Here is a 22,705-nt window from a genome sequence, read left to right as displayed (position 1 = left end):
CAACAGTTCAAAAAAAAAAAAAAAATCTGTATTTTTTTTTTTGTTTTTTTAATATAATATAATTTAATATTAAAAAAAAAAAAAAAAAAAAAATAGATGTGAGAAAATCAGATATAGTAGTCCATGAAAAGGAGAAGAAAAGTAGCATTGATCATTAAACTTGTTACACCCAGTGTCAACAGTGTCTTGCATACAGAGAGAGACATAAAGTCATAAAATACCAGGATTTGCAGGCAAAAATTAGGGCAATGTGGAAGACGTATACCCAGACAGTTGGAATAGTAGTAGGAGCAATGGGTCTCATAAAAAAAGAATTTACAATCATACATAGATACTTTACTGATACATGTTACTCTGTATGAATTGCAGGAATCAATACTGGGCACATTGTAGGTGCTGGAAATAGCACTTCTGATTAACATCAAGGATTGAAACAATACTAATTTCATGATCTTTAATCATACTTTGACTTAAGAATGGGGTCTATTCTCATCATGGTACTAGAAACCCAAAAGACTTGGAGAAATTAAAATGACAGCAAGTATTCAGCATAATGTGTTCATTTTTAAACAGTGGAAGATCTAGATAAGCAGCCTCTGGTCTTGTCTGCAATTGCCTGGCAGTTCATGCGAGGGTTACAGCTGTGAACCATTGCTCCTGTGGTACACTGTTCAATTTCATCAACCCTCATTTGTCTGCTAAGTCACATAACCAGTTTTTGTTTCCATGTTACCCCTAAAAAGGGCTGTGAATCCAATAGGCCTACTTGGTTAACAAATGAGTATTATTATTAACTGCATTCTGCCTTGCCTTCCTTCTGGCATGAGACACCATAGCATTAGTGCTCTTCCTGCATTGTGCTAAAGCTGATTCCTTTACCCTATGGCATTTTGTGCAAGCCTGTACTTGGCTCCACACCTTAGTCTGCCTTGAACTCCCTTTTACAAATACATATTTTCCATACATCCATGAGGATATGGTTCTCCTCAGCAATGAAATTATCCCTCCTGTGCCTTGCTCCTTGATGCTGCAGTTTTTCCCTAGAAATAACAAATTGGGCATTAGTACTACAACCCTTTCCTCAATACAATAAACTGGGAAGATGTACTCCCCTGCCATTATGTCACAAAATTAAAGATGAATACTGTCCTTAAAAAGTACTGTAACACTTTGTGCCAGTGACTTCTTGCAATTTACTTTTCTTCACACATGAATATGCCTCCTTTTTGTGTGAATGTGTATATCTGTCTCTGTATGCCCTGGTTATTTTTGTGCCAATGAATACTGAATTGTAAAGTTCCATGCTTAAGGGACTGCAAGACATATGTGATTGCAGTGCAGGCATGCTATGGTGTGGGGGAGGGGATTGATAGAGTCTCTGATCTACTTAATAGCTGATTTTTCATTTCATGAAATTTAGTAATCTGTGCAACTTGTTCCTGTGCAGTCCTATCACCAAGTGCCATTAGTTGAGACAAATAAGAATAATTGCTAACTGCAGCACATACAGAAGAAAATAATAAATAATGTGACAGCATCGGGAAGCTAGGCAGTTTTACTAACAGAGATATGTCTTCCCAGTAGTTTAGTTCCTAATCTTTATTTTCACTAAGTGGTGGTAATACAATATTATTCTCTGTATTATCCTCCTAACTGCATATTTTACAAATTATGTGCTTTAACTTTGGCTTTATGGCAATCTTTGCAGACTTGCAGTAACCAACTGCATACAAAATAGCAACATTCATAGAGTTCCAACAAGTTTTATTAAGTTTACAAAGTTCTTATGTAAATGAGGTTTTTACACACCTAGGTCTATGAATTATATTATTATTATTATTATAGGTTCATAGGTTGGTACTAGGCTATCAGCCCTAGGGCCTATACAAGCCTAGCCATAACAATTCCCTGGCTATTTCTTCCCACACTATTTACTTCCCTGGACCCCTGTTTTGCATATATGCAGGTGTAGCCAATGTTATAGGCAAGTTTGTACTATCAAAAACAAGCAATTTCAACATCATCAATGTACATTCATATTGGCTATGCTCTAGTTTAGATGCACTTAAGCACATATCAGCTTGTCATCTACCTGAGCTGGTTACAGTCACATTCCATTGGGTGTGGTTCATACCATAGGTGTCTCATTTCATATTTCAGGCATCATTTTGCTTTTGATTCTGGCCAAGAGAAGATATATTCCTCTGTGAGAACTCAGGGCAGAGCCCAAGCTGATGTGAGAAGGTGATTAAACTCTTCTTGCACCTGTATATAGGCCCTACAAAGATAGTCTGGAAAGTATGGCAGGTGGACCATTCTGCCTCTCTAATGTGTGTCCCAGTCAGATGAGTTTTCAGAGCTGAGGTATTACCAAAACTAGAGAATAGTCCATCACAGGTATGACAGTCTGCTTTTCACTCTTCTGACAATAACAAAGCCCACAGAAAGCCTTAGTGAAACCTTCCATTTTCCCAAAGGAAAATGCTTGAGATAGAGAAAGAAGCACAGAAGCTAACAAGAATAATCAGGAAGACTATGGACTTGAACCAGATATTAGTGTTTGGAGACTGAGATTATCAGGAAGATTAGCAACATTGTGAAACTGGTGAATAAATGGGAGACTATAAAGTATCAATCCCTTTGGCTATAGGAATAGATGTGTGAAATGTGGCTTTGCAAAAAGAAGAAAACATGAATTCAGTTGACTATAGTAAACTGGTGAGTAAACTGTAAAGCATATACCCCACCTTATGTCAATAATGTTTAGAATGTCATTAAAGACATAACTAAGTAAAACAGTTCTGTTCTTACTAATATTTGTATTAAAACTTGATGTAAATGGAATGTTGTACTGTAAAGCACTGTGCAGTCCAGGGTATTTTAAACGTGAAGTGGGAAAAAGTATTATCAGTGATGTTAAAGCAAGAAAGTATTTTTTTAAGTTGTAAGGTATCCATGGTTTACAATGTAACAGATTAAGATAGGCTGGACTGAAATACGTTAAAGTTATTATAATGTCATGATCATATGCTGCTAGAAGAGGTTTGTGTTAAAAGTGTATTGATTACGCTGTATTAGAATTAAGATAATAGTTTCTTTCATTTTTACAAAGGTGGATATTTAAATTAATCTGATTGGTTTAAGGTATAGACAAGACTTTTAGACAAGTATGCTTAAAAATAAGATAAAATGATGTCAGGGATGGAAAATGGTAATCATTTCTTACATTTACAAAGTTATTACCTATGTTTTGACTTTCAATGGGAAAAACGTCTACAGGTACAAGGAGTTAATCGTGAGAGCTCTGCACAGTGTGTTCTGAGTGAAATTTACAAAAATGTTTTTCATGCATCTGCAAGATTACAAGCTATTTTTCATTATTGACTGCTTTTTCTTGGAGACATGAAGTCTGCAGGTGTAAGCAATTAGTCATGAAATGTCTGAACACTGCCTGCTAAGTGAAATGCACAAGCTACAGTGTAATTAAGATTTAATTGTACATTGACAAGCAGTTTGTAAAAAGCAAATGAAATATGAAACTGTGAGAGGTTGCAACCCCAGCAGCCCTGGTGTATTTAATATAAAAATTCACAATTTATGCTTTATTTAAAGGTAGCTAGTGCACTTTTTCTCAGGGCTAAAAGTTAATGGTTACTCTAGCATGCATGCTGCTTTTCAGATTTGACAGGAGAACAAAGATAAGAAAAAAAAACAATTAGCAGTTAGCATAAACATATGCTTTACCATGGGTACCCTTAATTTTAGAGTAGGCAGTGCCTATGGATGCAGCCATTAATTTGGGGAAGCATCTCCTTTCTGGAGGGGTGAACATTATATAGTTGCATATTTTTGTGTGTTTAATGCAAGATAAAAGAGAAAGAGGTTCTGGAATGTATTTCATTTTTTGAGTGAAGCAAAAAGTCCTAAAAAACATGACATAGGTTTAAAATGAGAGGAAAAGAAGCAACAACATATATGAGATTGGCCTGCTAAACATTAGTGTCTGCATGTAAGCTAATGGTTGGAAATATACACTCAGAAGTACTATATTAATACATGGGAATGATAGCTTTCTATGATATTTGCTACTTTATCCATATTATCATGGAATGTAACTAGACTAACATACATGGACAAAAAGCAAAAAGTATTGAATTATACTAGGACATGCAGTGTGCAAACAGCAATGCTACAGGAGAAATATCTGGATATAAATGAACATATGAATTTGCCAAAGAAAGGATTTCATAGTGAACATTCAGCAGAGTATCAGGGACAAAGGAAAGAAGGATAATATTGAATGGTAGAGTGGCTCCAATAGTGATAGAAGAGGGGGAAAAGACAATAATAGAAGATTTGTGATACTAAGGGGTTATTGGCAGAAGAGGAGGATTACATCCCAAACTGCTAATATAAAGATTAAGAGAATTTGGGAAGAAGAAATAAACTTTCAGCAAGGAACAGTATTTACTGGTATGAACTGGAACCTGAGCTGCAATAGTAAGAATATATTGGGAAAACTGAAAACAAAAAATATAACAAAAGAGGACAGATTTCTGAAAAAATATATAAGAATATCATGTATAGAAGATATAAATTTAGTATTAGAAATAGAGAATTTGCATATTATCCCCAGGTACAATTACTGGGCTAGACTGGGCAAAAATTATATTTCACAGGAGTATGTGTATTAAACTGAAAGCTTTCACACACATTACATAACTATTTAATTAAGATAAAGATGTAAGGTAATGAATTAAAAATGAGACATCAGTGTTTTCCTACTTATCAGTTTAAAAAGAAAATTTAAAGAATGGGTAGTGGAAATGATTTGAGAGTTATGAAGGAAGTTGGAAATATTTTCATAAGGGATAGCTAGTGAGTGATACAAAATGAAAATGTAGTTTAAAAACATGGTAAAAATAAGAAAAAGACATATAGGTAAAAAGCAATTGAACTTATTTAGAGGGACTGACAAAGATTAAAGTATTGTAGAACAATGGGAATCTCACAGAAAAAGAAAAGCAGTAACTGCAGAATGCTAAAGGTAAAATAAGGGTATATTTGGATAGCATGCCTGAGTTTAGAAAGACTGCTGCTAAGCAATGAGTATTTGGATAATATGCGCTTGTTTAGAATGCAACTGTTTTTGAGAATAATTTCAGAGTAAAAAAAAAAAAACTTTCAGCACAACAATGTTATCAACATAATGTAGAAAGGGTTGTCACCAAACTTAGGGAGCCTACAGCAAGAAAAATGACTGGGAGATCCTATAGAGGTATTAAAGATATTTTGGACATTTTGTGAAAGTGTATAAATCAGTGGAATCTGGAAACCAGGGACCCAATTCCAAAATACTTGATCTCACTGTAAGTGACTTACTCTAGGGTAAGCCTGCCCTTAATCAAAGAAGATTTGCTTTTGGTGTAATTGACTTACTCCAGTGTAAGACCTACATCTATGTCAGGCTTACACCACAGGACAGATTCCAAAAGACTTGTTTTCAATATAACAGACTTACTCTGGTGTATTGTACTGGAGTCATTCACTAACATCAACAGCAAGTCCTTTGGAATTTGTTAACAAGAAAAGGAGCAAATGAAAACATTTATGGAAGACTTAATGATGCTAAGGCTAGAGGAAGATAAGGCTTGACAATTTATAGCTAAGCTAGGAAGAGGCGAGATAAAAATGGTGATGTACAGTCAATCCACAGGGAACTGTCCAGGAGCAGACAGTATTTCTCTTAAGTTTGTACATTGGGAGGAAAGAAAGTGATAAATATCAGGAAGATTTTGTTTATCAGTATTTGAAAAGGGAGAGGGTCATGCCTCTTGGAAGAAAGCTGCTGTGACTGTATTACCTTCAGTGAGTAAAGATCTTTCTGATCTAGACTGGAAAAAATAGCAGCCAACCAATCCTCAGCTCGAGCATCACCACCAGCAAGCAGTAATCATCAATGTTCTCTGTGTTTGCAGGACCCATAGAACAGGCCCTCTCTTCTCTCTTCTCTCTCTCTGGCTCCCAGCTACTACACTCACTCCTACACTCAGTTGTTTAGTTGTATGACTCACTCTTCCTCTCTCCTTTCATTGCTTTTTTTTGCACTGCTTGCAGGACCCACCTTCTCTCTTTCTCCATCTTTCTGATCTAGCTTTGTCTACATCTATTCAGATTTTAAACTAAGATTATAAAGTATTTAACTCTATAATAACTAAGAGACTGGCAAAACTGTTGTCAAAATTGATAGCTATGGATCAAGCTTCATACAGGCCCATTTCAATACTAAACCATGATTATAAAGTGTTTATGTCTATAATGGCTAAACGAATGGCAAAAGTGGTGCCAAAATTGATAGATATGGATCAATGTGATTTTGTGGAGGGGAGGCAAACATTTGACAACATTAACAGAACATTGATGATCCAGAGGGAAGCAGAATATAAGAAAATGCCATTATTGTTGGGAGTCTTGATGCAGAAAGATCATTTGATAGAGTCAGCTGGGATTATATGAGTAGGACAATTGTAGCATTTGTGTTCCCTGATAGAATAATATGGTAATTAAAAGGATGTATGAAGTTTCAGAATCAGAAACTCAGATGGAGACATTCCTCTCTGACAAGCTGACACCTCACAGATGCTTGCAAGGTATAGAGTTTGATTCTAACCTCCAGTTACTGGCTAGGCTTAAACTGGCCCTTCAGGAGAGTTAGCCTAATATTCACCTATGAACCTGTAAACAGAGGAGTCAGGCAGGGTTATCCTCTTCCCCTTTATTATTTGCTTTATATTTACAGACACTGGCTAAGAAAATAAGGGACTCACACATTCAAGGATATAAATGGTATTTTAATCAAGAAAAGTTAGCTTAATTTGCAGATGATATTATTTTCTACTATATAAATCCAGGAAAGGACATTCTGGTGTTATGCAGTTTCAAGTCTTTTTGGATATAAACTTAAGATAAAAACAAAAGTGAAAGCAGTAAACTATATACCCACATGTAAATTAGTTCAGCAGTACCCATATTTATTATGACATGATAAGCTGAATTATTTAGGCGTAGGGATTACAAATGATTCTATTATGGAAACTAAGGATATATGGGAAGAGTGTAAAATGTTATGGCAGCTAAAGATAAGTGGTACAAGACTAAACAAAAGATAATACAAAAATTGAGAAACTGGAAGCCCATGATTAATTATAGGGATAGTAAGATAGAAGCAGTAAAAATATTTGTAGTACCTTTAGTTTTTATATGTATGTAGATATATATATATATATATATATATATATATATATATATATATATATATATATATATATATATATGTATATATATATATATATATATATATATATATATACATACACACACATGCATATATATATATATATATATACAAATATATATATGTATGTGTATATATATATATATATATATATATATATATATATATATATATATATATATACATACATACATGCATACACACACACACACACACACACACACACACACACACACACACACACACACACACATGTCAAGCATATTTTGATCAACCAGTTGACAGGTTGTGGATGAAAAGTTATAAAGAGTTGGAAGAATTTATTTGGGAGGGGAAAATGGCAAGAGCTAAATAGGATAAAATGATTTTCCACTTAAAACAATATGGCTTAGGATTACCTGATTTGAAGGGATACTTTAGAGCTACACAGTTAATGCTCATATGTGTAAGAGTAACAAAGTAATAGGAACGGACCACCACGAACAGTTGAGTCATAAACCAAGAATTTTAATATAAAACACAAGCGCTTTCACGTGTTACAAAACACGCTTCATCAGGTTTCAACATCAAAATATTATAAACCCATATATATACAAAGTCAAATCTAATTCAAGTAGAATAAATTAATAAATTGATGCTAATTAATTAGTTAATTGATTCAAATAGATGAATGCACTCAATGGATACATAAACTACTCTATTTGTAACACACCAACAAAAGTAATTCACCCTTTTGAACCATAGCTTAAAATACACTTTTAAAATACACTTTTAAAATTGTCCTTATATTAAACAACTTAAATTTCATAGTATCACTTCCAGTAAATGCATAACATTAATCGAAACTATCACAACACATGAAACAAAGCATAAAACAAAAAAACGCAATAAAATGACACAAGTAAAAATAATGTGAAACATGGATTATAAAATACAAAACCAAAAACCTATAAATGGTATGTGATGTGATATATTATATTGTAGTGTATCAACCCATTCATTCCACTAGCTAACAGCAGTCAAATAAAAATAAAAATAAAATAACTATGACTACACAATGACCTTTTCATCTACGAGCAGCTAAGACTGACCTGATACTCACATATTGGTTTAATCCTGGTTCAGCGTAAGCTTTCATCCTCAGAATCCAGTCCAGCTCAACTGATTCGAGGTGGTTTAGCTTATCTCCCCCCCATTTATTAACCGTGACTATTTGTAATACTTTAAATTCAAAAGCATGATCAGGATATGTAATAATATGTTTGGCTAATGCATTAGTTGTATTTAATTTCTTAATATCATAAATGTGATTATATATTCTATCCTTAAATCTTCTAGAGGTCATACCTACATAGAATGCTATGCATTCTTTACATGTAGCCAAATATATTAAATTCATACTATTACAGGAAGCATGGAATCTAGGAATAAACACATAATCAAAGCAGGGGTGTGCATATTCCCGTTCTTTGGCAATATATCTACACATATTGCACCTATTGCATGGGTAAGTACCATTGCTTAACATTTGTCCACCTTTGTCGGGGCACACAGTATATTTCTCAGTACAGAGTAGCCTTTTAAGATTTTTACTATTCCTCTATCTAAACCTTGGTACACTCCCTACTAATTCAAATGTGTGTTGATCTATTAACAACACATTCCAATTTTTCTTTATAATTTCTATAACACTCTTGTTATCGTTGGTATTTCTAGTAATAAAGGCCAAATTTGCTTGGTTTAGAACAGCTCTACCTAATTTTTTTGCCTTGTATTGTCTATTATAAATTCTGTTACAATTACTTACATTGCCATCCATTATATTTTCAACAAGCTTCCTCGTGTCTTTTATTAGGCCATAAGTATATCCTCTCTCCTGAAATAACCCATCCATATACTGGAGCTGTGTATATCTATCAGTAATGTCCCTACAAATGTTCATAATTCTGAGATATTGACTCTTGATAATATTCGGAAAAACAAAACGTGGATGCATGCTATCAAAATGTAGCAATGCGTTCCTCCAGCATGCCTTCCTGTACAAAGAGGTGGAAATGTAACCCTTCAAATCCTTTGAAATAGTTACGTCCAAAAGATGTATCTCAGATGGGGAAGCTTCTATCGTAAACTTTAAGAAATTCGTAGTAGTTTCTAAATAAGAAATAAAATCTTTCAACAGGTTTTCATCTCCATCCCAAATAATAAGTATATCGTCAACAAAACGTCGATACAGCAAAACATGCTGGAAGAACGCAGTGTCAAAAACATGCATCTTTTACCACTGATGCATCACTAAATTTGCATAAGAATTAGCACATGGGGTGCCCATAGCGACACCCCATGCTTGCAAATAAAATGTATCCTGAAACATAAATACATTATTATGTAGAACTATATCTAATAAAGTACATATGAGAATCTGCATATCTTTACTATAACCACCTGTCACATGCAATACTTCTCTCACCGCCTCTATTCCATATTCATTAGGAATTGCAGTGAATAGATTTTTAACATCTAAGGTGACCAATATAGAAGATGAAGAAAGCATATACTGTGTTTTCAAAGAATCTAAATCTTCTAGTAATTGATAAGTATCTTTCAAAACCATAGGTATACTCCTAACTAAAAGACCAAGATTTATTTCTAGGTAATGACAAATATTCTCAGTAAGCCAACCCTGTCCTGCCACTATCGGGCACAGGGGGAGTGGGGTAACACCTTTGTGTACCTTAGGAAAACCTTTTATATAAGGAATGACAGGAGACTCAACATTAAAATAGTTGAAAAGTTCATAAGTAATCTGTCTACACATGAGAAGATCATATATATCATCGTGAACTCTCTTCACAATATTATCAATAACTTCTCTCAATCTCAACATATGTTTCATCATCATTCAACATCTCGAGCATCAGTGCATTATACTTGTCAGTGTCTAGTAAAACTACCCCTCCCCCTTTATCTACTGACTTTATAGTCAGGTCAGAGTTATAAATCAAGCTTTGTAAAGAACATCTTTCATTTGTGTTTAAATTAAAATATTGACACTTCCTTGTTTTATCTAAAAAATAAGCATAAAAATCTTTTTCGCACATCTGAATAAAACATTCAACATTAGCGAGCATATTAGGTATAAATGTGCTCTTGTATTTAAGTTCATAACCAGATCTCTTTTCACTTAAACAACCATCTTTAAACAGAAGTTTTAAAGAAATAGACCTTCCAAAAATACGTAAGTCAGTCAAAAGTTCAGTAAGGTCACTACCATGGGAAGGAATAAAGGAGAGACCTCTATTTAATAAAGTTATGTCAGAGTCACTTAATTCATATCTGGAGAGGTTAAAGACTAGTCGATTTAATTCCTGCTTCTTCATCTTACCTCTGAATTCTCCCCTGAAAACTTTCTTTTTCTCCATCCTCAACTGTTTGAACTTGACTTTGACTTCCCCCGATACTGCACTGGGAAGGGTAAAAAATGGTCCAAAGTGCCAGTTGTTGTCTTCGGTCTAGCTCCAGTATTGTTGGACAAAAACTGACTGCTAGAGCTTGTTGATTCAGCGGTGGCGTCACCATTGCCGGTATATCAGTCATCACGCTGCTGCCACTTAATGACATCACAGCTGCATCAGTCTCACCCACATTATCATCTGGAGTTAATCTGTTGATTTTTAAAGGAGCAGTAACACTATTCAACTGCTCATTGTTATTGCGGGTATTATACTGCTCTTGTTCAAGTGTCTCAGTACCATTAAAGCAATTAACCCTCGGCCAAACAAAAACCTGGCCAGAGGTAAAATCTCGATAGTCTCTCTGTAGTTTCTTATATTTCACTTGTCATAGCTTATCACTGTAAGCCACAACCTGCATATACATAGTATCTATTCTCTTTTCAAAGAACTCCCCCTTGTAACGGAACCATAGATCTTTATTCAAAGTCTCTACTTTTTCCAGCAACTTAGTTTCAATGGGTGAAAGTAATCAATCAGTAACTTCATATACTGGTTACTTAAATCTAAATTCAGCTGTTGCCACCTCTTTAATAATTGCTGGTGACTATCTCCGTAAGTCGGCATACAAAGCACTCGCATGCCTCGGGGAACTATATGAAAATGAAGACTGGCTTCCAAATGTTTTTGTTGCCAAGTCAGTCTCCGTAGCCTATAGAGATCATTTTCAAGAATTTATTTGGGAGGGGAAAATGGCAAGAGCTAAATAGGATAAAATGATTTTCCACTTAAAACAATATGGCTTAGGATTACCTGATTTGAAGGGATACTTTAGAGCTACACAGTTAATGCTCATATATGTAACACCAAGCAGGGGATTATAAATCAGGGTGGAAGGGGATGATGAAGAAACAGGAGGTTTTAAAAATAAGGAGAGTAGGATTTGGGATGTAGGTCTTTAAGGAAAAAAAAAAACAACTTTACAAAATACTGTATTTACAAAGTAGCTGAAAGCATTCTAAGAACTAAGCCAACATGGGAATGGCAAAAGGAGATTCTAGCAAAAGGGATGAGTGCAAGCAGGGGTATATAAAATATGCACGAGGGGGCTGGAATTTACTGCAGAAAATTAGTAAAGAAACCAAGGTATTGAGAACAAAATAACTAGAAAGGGAAAAGTAATACAGTGAGATGAAGATAAGCAGAAGTTTGGATTGCAGATTAGAGACTACCTTTCCTACTTAGGACGGATACAGTATAGGCAAAGAGAGATAGGGAAGTGCTAAATGAAAAATCATCTCTGGTACATTTTTTGGTGAGGCTAGAACAGAACTGCTGTTAAAAAGGGATAATTAGTAGAGCATATAAAATACTGCATGATAACTATAAGAATCTTTCAGATGATGTTAGAAAAGATTTGGGGACAGAGAGAGAATGGAAAAGTAATTTACAAAGAAACAATGAGGTGACATATGTAGGACTCCCAAGTATGCATCAAAATCCAGAAGATTTAGGATTATTTGCTTGGAAGTGTTTGCTTAGGTATTTTTATATCTCAAACAGACTTCCAGGAATTCTTCCTTGAGTAGCTAGCAAATGCAGAAAGTTTGACAGGAATGATCAGGAGTACTCAGTTGTGAGATTTTAAAAATGCCCCATAGTGTACATCGGCAGAAATGTTGGGGGGTGCAGATTGTTGTAACTAATATATAAGTCTTTTGAGCTGGGGCACATGATCTGAGTTATCTAGACACAGCATGGTGTTCCTACGTTTAATGTTATTGGCTACCAAAAATGCAATTACTCAAAAATGGAAATCAAAATTTAAACCAACTATAATTGAAGTACTGTATATTGTAAAGGATAAAAAAGAAGTGGAGGTGAGACCTTTAGAAAAAAGAAGGAGCAAATTACACAACAAAAGTTGAATTTATGAGATTGATGCATGCAGAATAATGTTCAAATTGAGTGAGGTTTGTGGGATAGCAGAAACCCTAAGCAATTTATGTAATATTGGAAGGAATAATGTGTGTGTGTCTTTCGGCTTTTCCCGGTTAGGGGTCGCCACAGCGGAACTCCGGTCCGCTAATGATTGGCAGTAGAGTTTTATATGCTGCTGGCTTGCCGGGCCTAACGCACAAAGGAAAATGACACGCAGCCCCATCACGCACGTCGTCCAGCAGACAGAATCGACTTAACTTAACGAGCGAGTCTAACACTCGACTAACTGTGAGAGCAGACAGCTACCACCATAATTGTTAAAAAAAAAACACACACACACATATATACAGCATGAAAAAGTGTCACTGTGGTTTCTTTTCACTTCTATTAATGTATGTGTGGCTATGTCACTAAACTAGGATTTAATAAAGTTGTTTAAAAATTAAGAAAGGCTATGAAGAAGAGGCACAGACTGACCATGCTGTGCATCAGACATTACCATACCCACACAGGCTAGAAGGGTGGGCAGGTCACAACCATCATCATTTGCACAAATGGGGTGAGGAGTAGTGACGGGACAATGCTAACATAGATGAAAAGGTTATGAGAGGTGGATGTGGTACCAATTATGCTGTTAGGAGGTTAGGGGAGTCAGAGCTCACATCCTATAGTGATGTGGTGGAGCCTCTATGGGTGGAACAGTGGCCAGATGTATCATGTGGCCTCTTCATTTCAGGACTGAAGGCATCCTGCGGTCAGCAGCATGGCTTATCATATTTGGAGCATGATCAGAAACCTCACTGTGATCATCATTATGGTGTGCCAATTGATAATCAGTGTCCATCACCTCCTAAATGGGACTTGGTAGGTGTTGCTCACAGCAAGGCTACAGGAGAAGGTAATGGCACTGAAATCTGAGACTGTCCAGCTGTCTAGGATGTGCCTGCATTGGAGATAGAAGGGTAACCACAGCAATGTCTACACCTGGGACAAAAGCACCTAAGGGCAGTGTGGGCAGCAAGATTGTCCTCAGAATAGTGTGCCATGTTTGCAAATATAGTAAGTGATTGTGAAATATGCATCCATCATCCAACATAGCTATGGCAGTCAGGTGCCTGTATACTCATGATTGCACCAACAGGCAATAACATGGCTAGCACTGCCCTCAACAGGCATGTCTGCTTCAGGTCACTACATGCCACGTCACTCTGTGTGTATTGCAGGATATCCCACAGTCCCCGAAGCAAGTGCACTTTCTTACACAGATCACATAGCAAGTTCAACACTTTTGACATGGCATGAGTAGTGGCCATCTATTTCTGAATCATTGTCTTGGACATACACTGACTGATACCAAGAGTGACAGAGTGACACTCAGGTTAGGGAATCTTCTGGAGTCTTAGTACATCTCTTGTGCCATTTCCTAGACTTGCATGACTAGCCTGCAAAGAAGGCATGAGTACGAGGCTCATTCATCTGCCATATCATGGTAATGTTGTCTGTCCTTATGATTTTGGGGGTCTTGATGCCAGTAGGTTCTGAATGTTGACAAAGCCCTCGGTACAGCCATCATTTATTTGACACTGATATTTTCATCTCAGTCTCTTTTCTCAAATACCCTGGACCTTTTTCCCCCAGTAAGTGAGCACCCAAGGCAATATCTGAAGCATCTGTTGTAAAGACTTGGGGGCCACTCCAGCAATGCAACTACCCTGTTGACCTGGATGGCTTCTATCCACAATAAAATATGTCTCTTTATACAAGTGAGTAGAGGGACACAGACTTGTAGGGAATTCTGGTGCTGGCTCCAGTGGTTCTTCAGGTACCACTATAGCTTCCTCATGTGGAGTATGGCAAGAGAGACATGTCAGGATACAGGAAGCCATTCTCTGACTGTGATTCTTTTTGCACTGCAACTTTCCTGAAAAATAGGGACAGGAACAAGATTTTTTTTTTCCTCAGGGAGATAAGCCTTCTGATTACTGCAGTCCAGATTTTCTCCTAGAAGGGTAATGCTTCTTGTGGGTGCTAGGTGTGATTTATGAAGATTTAGGAAAAGACCTACCTTCCAAATGTTTATCTTTGGGGATGTCTCCATTTCCTGAGATGATGATGCCTGAAGCGAGTCCATCCAGGTAGGAGTAAATGTGGATAATCTGGAAACTCTTTTAACTGCAGAAAGCAATTACTGGAACCATACTTTTACTAAATACTTTAGGAACAGTAGACAAGCCAAATGGCAAGACAAAAAAACTAGAAGTCAGAGCCCCTGCCTTGAAGTGCAGGAACTGCATGTGATCCATGGCAATGGACATGTGAAACTATGCATCTTTTTAAATCTAGGGCAACCAAGTGAGTTCCTGGAAGGATTAGAAGAAAAAGTTTATGTTGGGTAACCATTTTGAATTTTGGAACAATGAAGAATTTTAGTTTTGACAGATTTAAAATGGGTCTCCAAGATCCTTCCTTTCTTGGAAACAAGTGGAGTCTGGAGTAGAAACCTGATCTTCTTTCCCATTTTAGTACATGATCTATACAGCCCTGACCAAGAAGGTCTTGCACTTGAACCTGAGACAATGTTGATGATTCCTTGGTAATAGGGGAACACCCTGAAATCTTGTTTTTTTTGTATAAATGGCACTGTGTAGCCTTCCCCTTGATATCTGGAATCCAATTGTCCTGTGTGATTTCAAGTCAGTGCAGGAAGAACAGTGATGACCTTGCCTCCTATCCTTTCTGGAGATGGTGAGGACAGCGAAGGCTGGGGTGGGATTTTCTGGGGTGGGAAGGGAGGTGCTCTGCTGAGTCAGATCTCCTCCCTGCTGTTGCCCAGGTCTCCTTCAGACCTTACTCTGGAGACAGTTTGTCACTTTCTGGGAAACGTTCCTCTTTTCCCTTCCTGCCCTTTTCCTTTGGTTTGTTTGGGAGGAAAGGACCAAGTTTTACTGTGGTAGTTCCAAATATATCTAGGCATTCATTGTCTTTGTCTACATGGTCTTCACCTTTTCCTCTGGTTTCTTGAACACTTTTTTCAGCTAGAAGCTCAAAGAGAAACTCCTAGTCAAGATGGGCATCAAAGAGCTCCACTTTATGTGCTCAGAAAGGTGTCGTTCCCTCAGCTAAGTGCCTTCTAATAAAAGACCCCATACCATCTGCAATACTGAATGCATCTAATGCATCATAGCTGCATTTTAAACAATACTTGGGCTCCCGGGAGCTGATATTGCACAATATCCACATTTCCTTCTGAAGGCCCTTGCATTCAGTCTCCTCATCCTTCTATTTCAACTGACCCAGGAAGCTATCCTGATATTAATCATGCAAAACAGACAATTTAAGGATCTCATTGCCAGGGTTGCTAAAGTATAGATTTTCTTTCCAAGATAATAGAGAGCCCTACTCTCCTTACCATTCGGAAGGGTATTCCTGGAACAACAGCTGCTGGATCCATTTGAATATCAAAACACCATATCTGGATTCAGTAAAGGATTCTTATACAGATGCTTGCAGGATTTATGTAGAAGCAGTCAGATTTCCTGGAAGTAGGGGGATGAGAATTCGGCTGCAGAGATATGTCAAAGACCATATCTTTCAGGATCTCTTGCACTGTCAGAATAGCAGGAGGTTCTGGGTAGCCCAAGAAACTCTCTAAATCTTTCCTTAGACTGAGAGCATCCTAAGCCTCCCAGATAAAGGATTCTCATTTTGTGAAATGTGTCTGTAAGGAAATGGTAAGACTGAGGGCAGAATCTCTTTAGACTCAGAGTAAGTACAGGAACCAGGAGTGAGTTTGATTAATTTATGCTAAATCTTTACCTGAGTTGGAGGAATCAGAAGTCTCCTGATGACATATCCCTCTTCCTTTTACTAGCAGAGACTCCAGAGGCAAGAAACACTTTAGGGTATTGCTGTCTGGATCACATTAATTCCATAAGGTTCCAGTCAGCCAAAGTCCAGTAAATAGGCCTGGGAGGAATGGGACTTAGGCCCATGCAGTTGGCTGGGACAAACAGATGGCCAACTGTTTCAGTGGTTTTGGGCTTGTGCTTGGGTGTGTTACTGGAATAAGAGGCCTCAGGATGGGTGCAGGTGGCCATGACCTCTAGCCAGTCCCTGAGCACCACTTCATGAACAAGAATACAGGGAATGCTGTCTTCTCCTTCTGTGGTCAGTATTCTGGCATCATAAACTGGGCCCTAGAAAGTGGCTTCATACCCGAATGATGCCTGACGGTTCTTGGATTAATCATAAATCAGGGCTGTGGCAGGCATGGCTGCCTCCTGAGAGGTCACACCAGAGGCCTCTGCAATAGTGGATGTTGTCAGAAGAGTCTGTGAAAGCACCTCACCCTCTGATGATCTATTGCCTGGTAGGGGCTATCTGACTCAAAAACTGTCTGTTTCTTTAGCACTATTTTCCTTAGGACATTTCTTCTTCCTATTAGGTTGAACCTGGAGGGACTGGTGGACATTACAGAGTACCTAGGCCATAAGCAGGACTACTTCTGCTTAAATACCTTTCCATGGATATACCCTTATACTTAATGGTGCTAGAGTTGAAAAAGGAGCACTGAGGGCAGTTGGGCATGTCATGCTCCAGACCCAGGCAAAAGAGAGGTAGCACATGCAAATCTATACATTACTTGCTTTCCGTACTTTAAACAACAGTCTACTTTTTATGACAGCCACAGAAAATATAATACAAAAAGCATGCAATAGAAGAAATGTTCCCCAGCAGGGTATGTATTGGCTGTCTTCAGGGACAACTTGATATACTATAAAATTTAAGTACAGTCATCAGATCTCAGGCAGGAAAAAAGATCTGAAAATGGTACCAGGTGACATCTTGATATTGAAAGAGGAGGGCATCCACTAGGCCATGGAGGAAAGTGAGATCTGTGGTATTTGGGCCAGCCTTGGGTTCTGCATGGCTGGAAATCTCAAGAGTCATTACTGCAACAGTTAAAGTACAGTTGTGTAAATTCTTACCAAAACAGTAGAGGTTCTTCTCTTCAATGTTGCAGTAATCTTTACAAAAGGGATTCCCTGCCAAGGGTAGCCCAGCACCCAGCCATTGTATCAAAGCCTTAGGTTTTATAGACATTGTACTTCATATGTCAAAGTCAAAGTAAACTTTATTGTCATTTAGAACTACACATGTGTAGCCTAAATGAAATTTTGTGCATTAGCTCAATTCTTGAGATTACAAAGGAAAGTGAAACAACATACACAAGTAGAGGAATAAACATAAGTAACAAATACAATACTACTCCCAATACATGCAAGGAAGACCAGAGACATTTACCAGCACTCATATATGAAAAGAATACCCTACCCTGAGTTAAATTAACTACCCTATTTAAAGTAAAACAAAACACACTACAGATTGAAATGCCTAAGTTATTTGTCTAATATTGCACTTGAGTGAGTTAAATAATACTGACTATGGGTATAATAAATAAATATTGTACTTACTTGGCATATATGAAAGCATATATTTCATAAATAAATAAAAATTGACTTATTAAGTGTTCATACCCTTGGGACTAGTGGCCAAGTTCAGAAGTCTAATCACTGTAGGGTAGAAACTGTTACTGAGTCTCGTAGTCCTGCAGTGGATGCTGCGATAAATCCTGCCCAATGCCAGATACTTAAAAAGTCCATGCGTAGGATATCCTGTATTATTTTCAGATGCTTCTTGCAGAATAAAGATGTTGTATCGATGGAAGACTGGAACCTGTTACCTTCTCTGCAACCCTCACCACTCTTTGTAGCACCTTCCTTTCTGTAACTGTGCAGCTTCCAAACCACACTGTGAAGTTGCAGGTGAGGATGCTCTCTATTGCACCTCTATAGAAATTGGAGAGAATATGAGGAGGAAGCTTAGCTTTTTTCAGCCTTCTTAAAAAGTGGAGGCATTGGTGCACTTTCTTGACCATTTGGCTGGTGTTTCCTGACCATGAGAGATCCTCTGATATGTGTACACCCAGGAATTTCATACTCTTAACCCTCTCCACACTCTCACTATCGATCCTGAGCCCTGGATGGTTTGTTCCCCTTTTGCTGAAGTCTATGATAATCTCTTTGGTCTTGCTTACATTCAGGTCAAGGTTGTTAACCTCACACCAACTGATCAGAGATGCCACCTCCTCTCTGTACGCCCCTTTATCCTTGTTTGTGATGAGCCCCATGACTGTGGTGTCATCAGCAAACTTGATGATACAGTTGGACTTGTGCTTAGCACAGCAGTCATGGGTGGGTCAGGATAGTGAATAACAGTGGGTTGAGAACACATCCCTGTGAAGCCGCGGTGTTAATCGTGATGCATTTTGATGTGTTCTTACCTGAACACACCCTCTGTAGTCTCTCAATCATTTAGTCCAGGATCCAGTTACGGAAGATGTTTACTTTTTCCTAAATGTGCCAGTTTTTCTGTCAGCTGCACTGGTACCACCATTTTAAATGCAGAGCTGAAGTCTATGAACAGCATCCTCACATAGTTGTCTTTGCCCTCTAAATGCTCAATGGAGATCTATAGTGCTACTGATATGCCATCAGCCATGGATCGCTTAGCTCTGCCCAGAAACTGCAGAGGGTCAAAATCAGGAGATAGGCATGATGAAAGATGCTTTTTGATCAGCTGCTCAAAATATTTCATAACAGTAGATGCCAGAGTTTCTGGTCTGTAGTCATTTGGGCTAGATGGAGTGGCTTTCTTAGGTAGTGGGTTGATGTTAGCTTCCTTGTAGCATGAGGGTACTTTTGCCATGGCAAGAGAGGTGTTTAATATTTCTTTGAGCACTGTGCATAGTTGATCAGCACAGCCTTTGAACATCTTGCCCAGTATGTTATATGGGCCAGCAGCCTTCCTGGAGTTTATTCTCCTTAGCTCTCTTCTTACCTCCTCTGTGCTGAGGCTGAATACTGCATCCTTTTCATCACTGAGTAACTTTAGTGCCACCCTGTTTATTTTCTCAAATCTACCAAAGAAGATGTTCAAACTGTCCAGGAATATGATGCTGCCCTCACACTGTGCTGACCTGATTTTGTAGTCATTGATCTCCTGTATGCCTTGCCATAGTCTCCTTTTATCCTTCAGGTCTACAAAGTGGTATGCTCCCCACTCAAGGTATAGGGCATAAAGGTGATATACGGATGTACATACCTCAGAATTGAATAGCCCAAGGAGGAACAACAATCCAAGAAATAAGGAGGAACATGTGCAACCAGAAGGACAAAAAGGAAAGGAATTCCAGGTCAGGAAGATAGAAGAAAAAGAGCAGAGCAGAAGGAGGAGGAGGGAGTGAATACTGCAACAGTGAAGAGAAGGACATCTACTGTTATGATAATAATTTACACAATTGTACTATGTCCTTCCATATCACTGTTGCAGTATTCTTTACATAAGGGTGAGTACAAAAGCTCAAGAGGAAACTTGGGAGGTGGAGGAGGACACAGAGAAGCCCTCAAGAAACCCATGCAGGATAGCTCTGGCACAGCCAGCTCTTGCTCTGGAAACAGCATCCAATTTGTAATGCTTAGTATGTAGACCAAGTAACAGCCTCAAAGATGGAATTAGTATCCAATCCTTTGAAAAAAGCACCACAGGAAGAAAAAAACCCTAGTACAAAGAGCCTTTATAGAGGCAAAAAAAAGCACTTTCCATGAAAGGAGTAACAAAAAGAAATGGCCTTAGAGATCCAGGAGGATATGGTTTACTTAGAAACAGCAAACCCAGAGATCGGGGATGAAAAGAAATAAGAAGTTACTCAGATTTGCAAATGGCCTTAGTCTTATCCAAATAATACCTGAACTGTCTGCAAATCCAAGGTGTAAAGAACCTTCTCACTAGCAGACTGTGGAGAAGGAAAGAGAAGGGCAAATTAATAGACCGATTAAGCAACAATTCATTAACTACCTTGGTTATAAAAGAAGCATCAGTACAAAGAGACACCAGAAAGGAGGAGCAGCTGTAAGAGACTGGAGTACAGAAACTCTTTTAGCTGAAGTAAGGGCCAAAAGAAGAACAGTCCTCTTATGTACAATGTTGCAAGGAAGCTGAAGCTGCAGGCTCAAAAAGAGCCTAAGTTAATTTTTCAAGTACAAAACTGAGGTCCCAGGAAGGTGGAATAGGCTTTCAGGGAGTCCAGATATGAAGGGTGCCTTTAAGAAATTGTTTGACCTCAAACCTAGAGGCAATGGCAGACAAGCAGAAATAGTGGAGAGGTGAGCTTTAACTGAAGAATATGTTAACCCACAATGGAGCAAGTTACAAAAATAACAGAAAACCAGAGGGATCCCTACATAAAATGGTTCCCGGTTGTGAGCAAGGCACCAAACAGAAAATCTCTTCCATTTGGACACACATGATTTCCTGGTAGTGGGTTTCCTGGCCACCTACATAACCCTAAGCACATCTTCAGAAAAAAGTGCGTGAAAGGGATCAAAACCCTATCACCCACAATGTCATTTGAAGAGTGGACAAATGAGAATGGATCAGAGACCCCTTGCCTTGTGTGAGTAGGTCCACCCTCTGAGGTAACTTGTGGTGATTGACCCAGACTAGGTGAAGAAGAAGGGGGAACCAATGCTGTCTGGGTCAAAAGGGAGTCACCAACAAAATTTTGGAGGATGCCTGCTCTATCTTGACCAGGACCCTCAGAATCAGAGGAAGAGGAGGGAATGCATAGAGAAACATCCTTTACCAAGAAAAAAGGCATCTACCTTCCAAACCAGAGGACTGGGGACTCTGGTGCAAAAAATATGAAGTTGTCTGTTCAAAGGGGAGGCAAAAAAATGTACCTGTAGAGTACCCCCCCATTGGACAATGTCTTGAAATGCATATCTGTGAAGCATCCATTCATGAGCCTGAGTACTGGACCTGCTGAAAGAGTCTGCCATTATATTTTGCTCTGAAGGAATGTATACAGCCTGAAGAGTCATTTGATATTAGGCAGCCAGATCCCATACCTAAAGAGCCAGTCTGCAAAGAAGGTAGGACCATGCCCCCCCCCCCCAAAAAAAAGCCTTGCTTGTTCCTACACCACATCACTGTTGTATTGTCAGGGAAGATTTTGAGAGGCCCTGGAAGAAAAAGGGAATGGAAGGTCTGAAGGGCGAAAAGGAGAGTGCTCAACTCCGTTTTCTTGATGTGGACTGACCTCTGATGAGGTCTGAGACTCTGGACCTTGATGGAGCTGAAGGAGGGTCCCAACCTCTTGCCTGTGGCATCCAAGAAAAGTTCCTGAGACAGGATTGGGGGCTGAAAAGGAAGTCCTGGATTGAGAGACAGCTGATGAATCCACCAGTGAAGCTTGAGTTTGAGGCATGGAAGAAAAAGGACTAGAAAATCTAGTGGATGACAGTGCTGCAGCCATAGTGGCTTTGAGAACCACTGTAGTTTTCTCATATGAAGTTTGGCTAGAGGTAGCATAGAAATGGTGGAGGCCATAAAGCCTAGAACCCTGAGAAATTCCCTGGCTGTAACTGAAGCCAGAGGAAGAAGGGACTGAAAAAGCTGATTAGAAAAATAGCCTTGGGAGGAGGCAGGAATGCCAGCATGAGAATGGTCAGAATCCTGAAAACTAAGAAACACATGATGTTGAGAAGGAACCAGGACTGATTTCTGAAAGTTTACTGTAATCCCCAGACATTGTAAGAGACAAACAGTATACTGGAGGTCCTGAAGCAAGACCTTGTGGGAGGAATCCTGAAAAGGGGATGAATTGGGATGTGAATATAAGGTCCAGAGAGACCAAGAAAGCCTGCGGAAGAAGAAGAGGAAACAGGGTTTGAAATGACAGCATCCAAAAGGAAGGGACCTTCAAAAAAGAGTCAAGCTAAGAAAGGTCCAGAATGGGCCTCCAGGTGTCTTCCTTTCTGGAGACCAGAAACATTCTGGAATAAAACCCCTTCCCTTCCTGGCATCGCAGTTTGAATGATGCCTTGTGCCAAAAGGCCCTGAAGCAGTTCTGGGAAGAAAGGAAACTGTTCCTGAGGAGGTTGATGGATAGCCAGAAAAG

Source organism: Protopterus annectens, chromosome 2.part2 (genome assembly GCF_019279795.1).
Source record: "Protopterus annectens isolate FY-2018-M chromosome 2.part2, PAN1.0, whole genome shotgun sequence".
NCBI lineage: Eukaryota > Metazoa > Chordata > Ceratodontiformes > Protopteridae > Protopterus > Protopterus annectens.
This window is presented reverse-complemented; position numbering follows the sequence as displayed.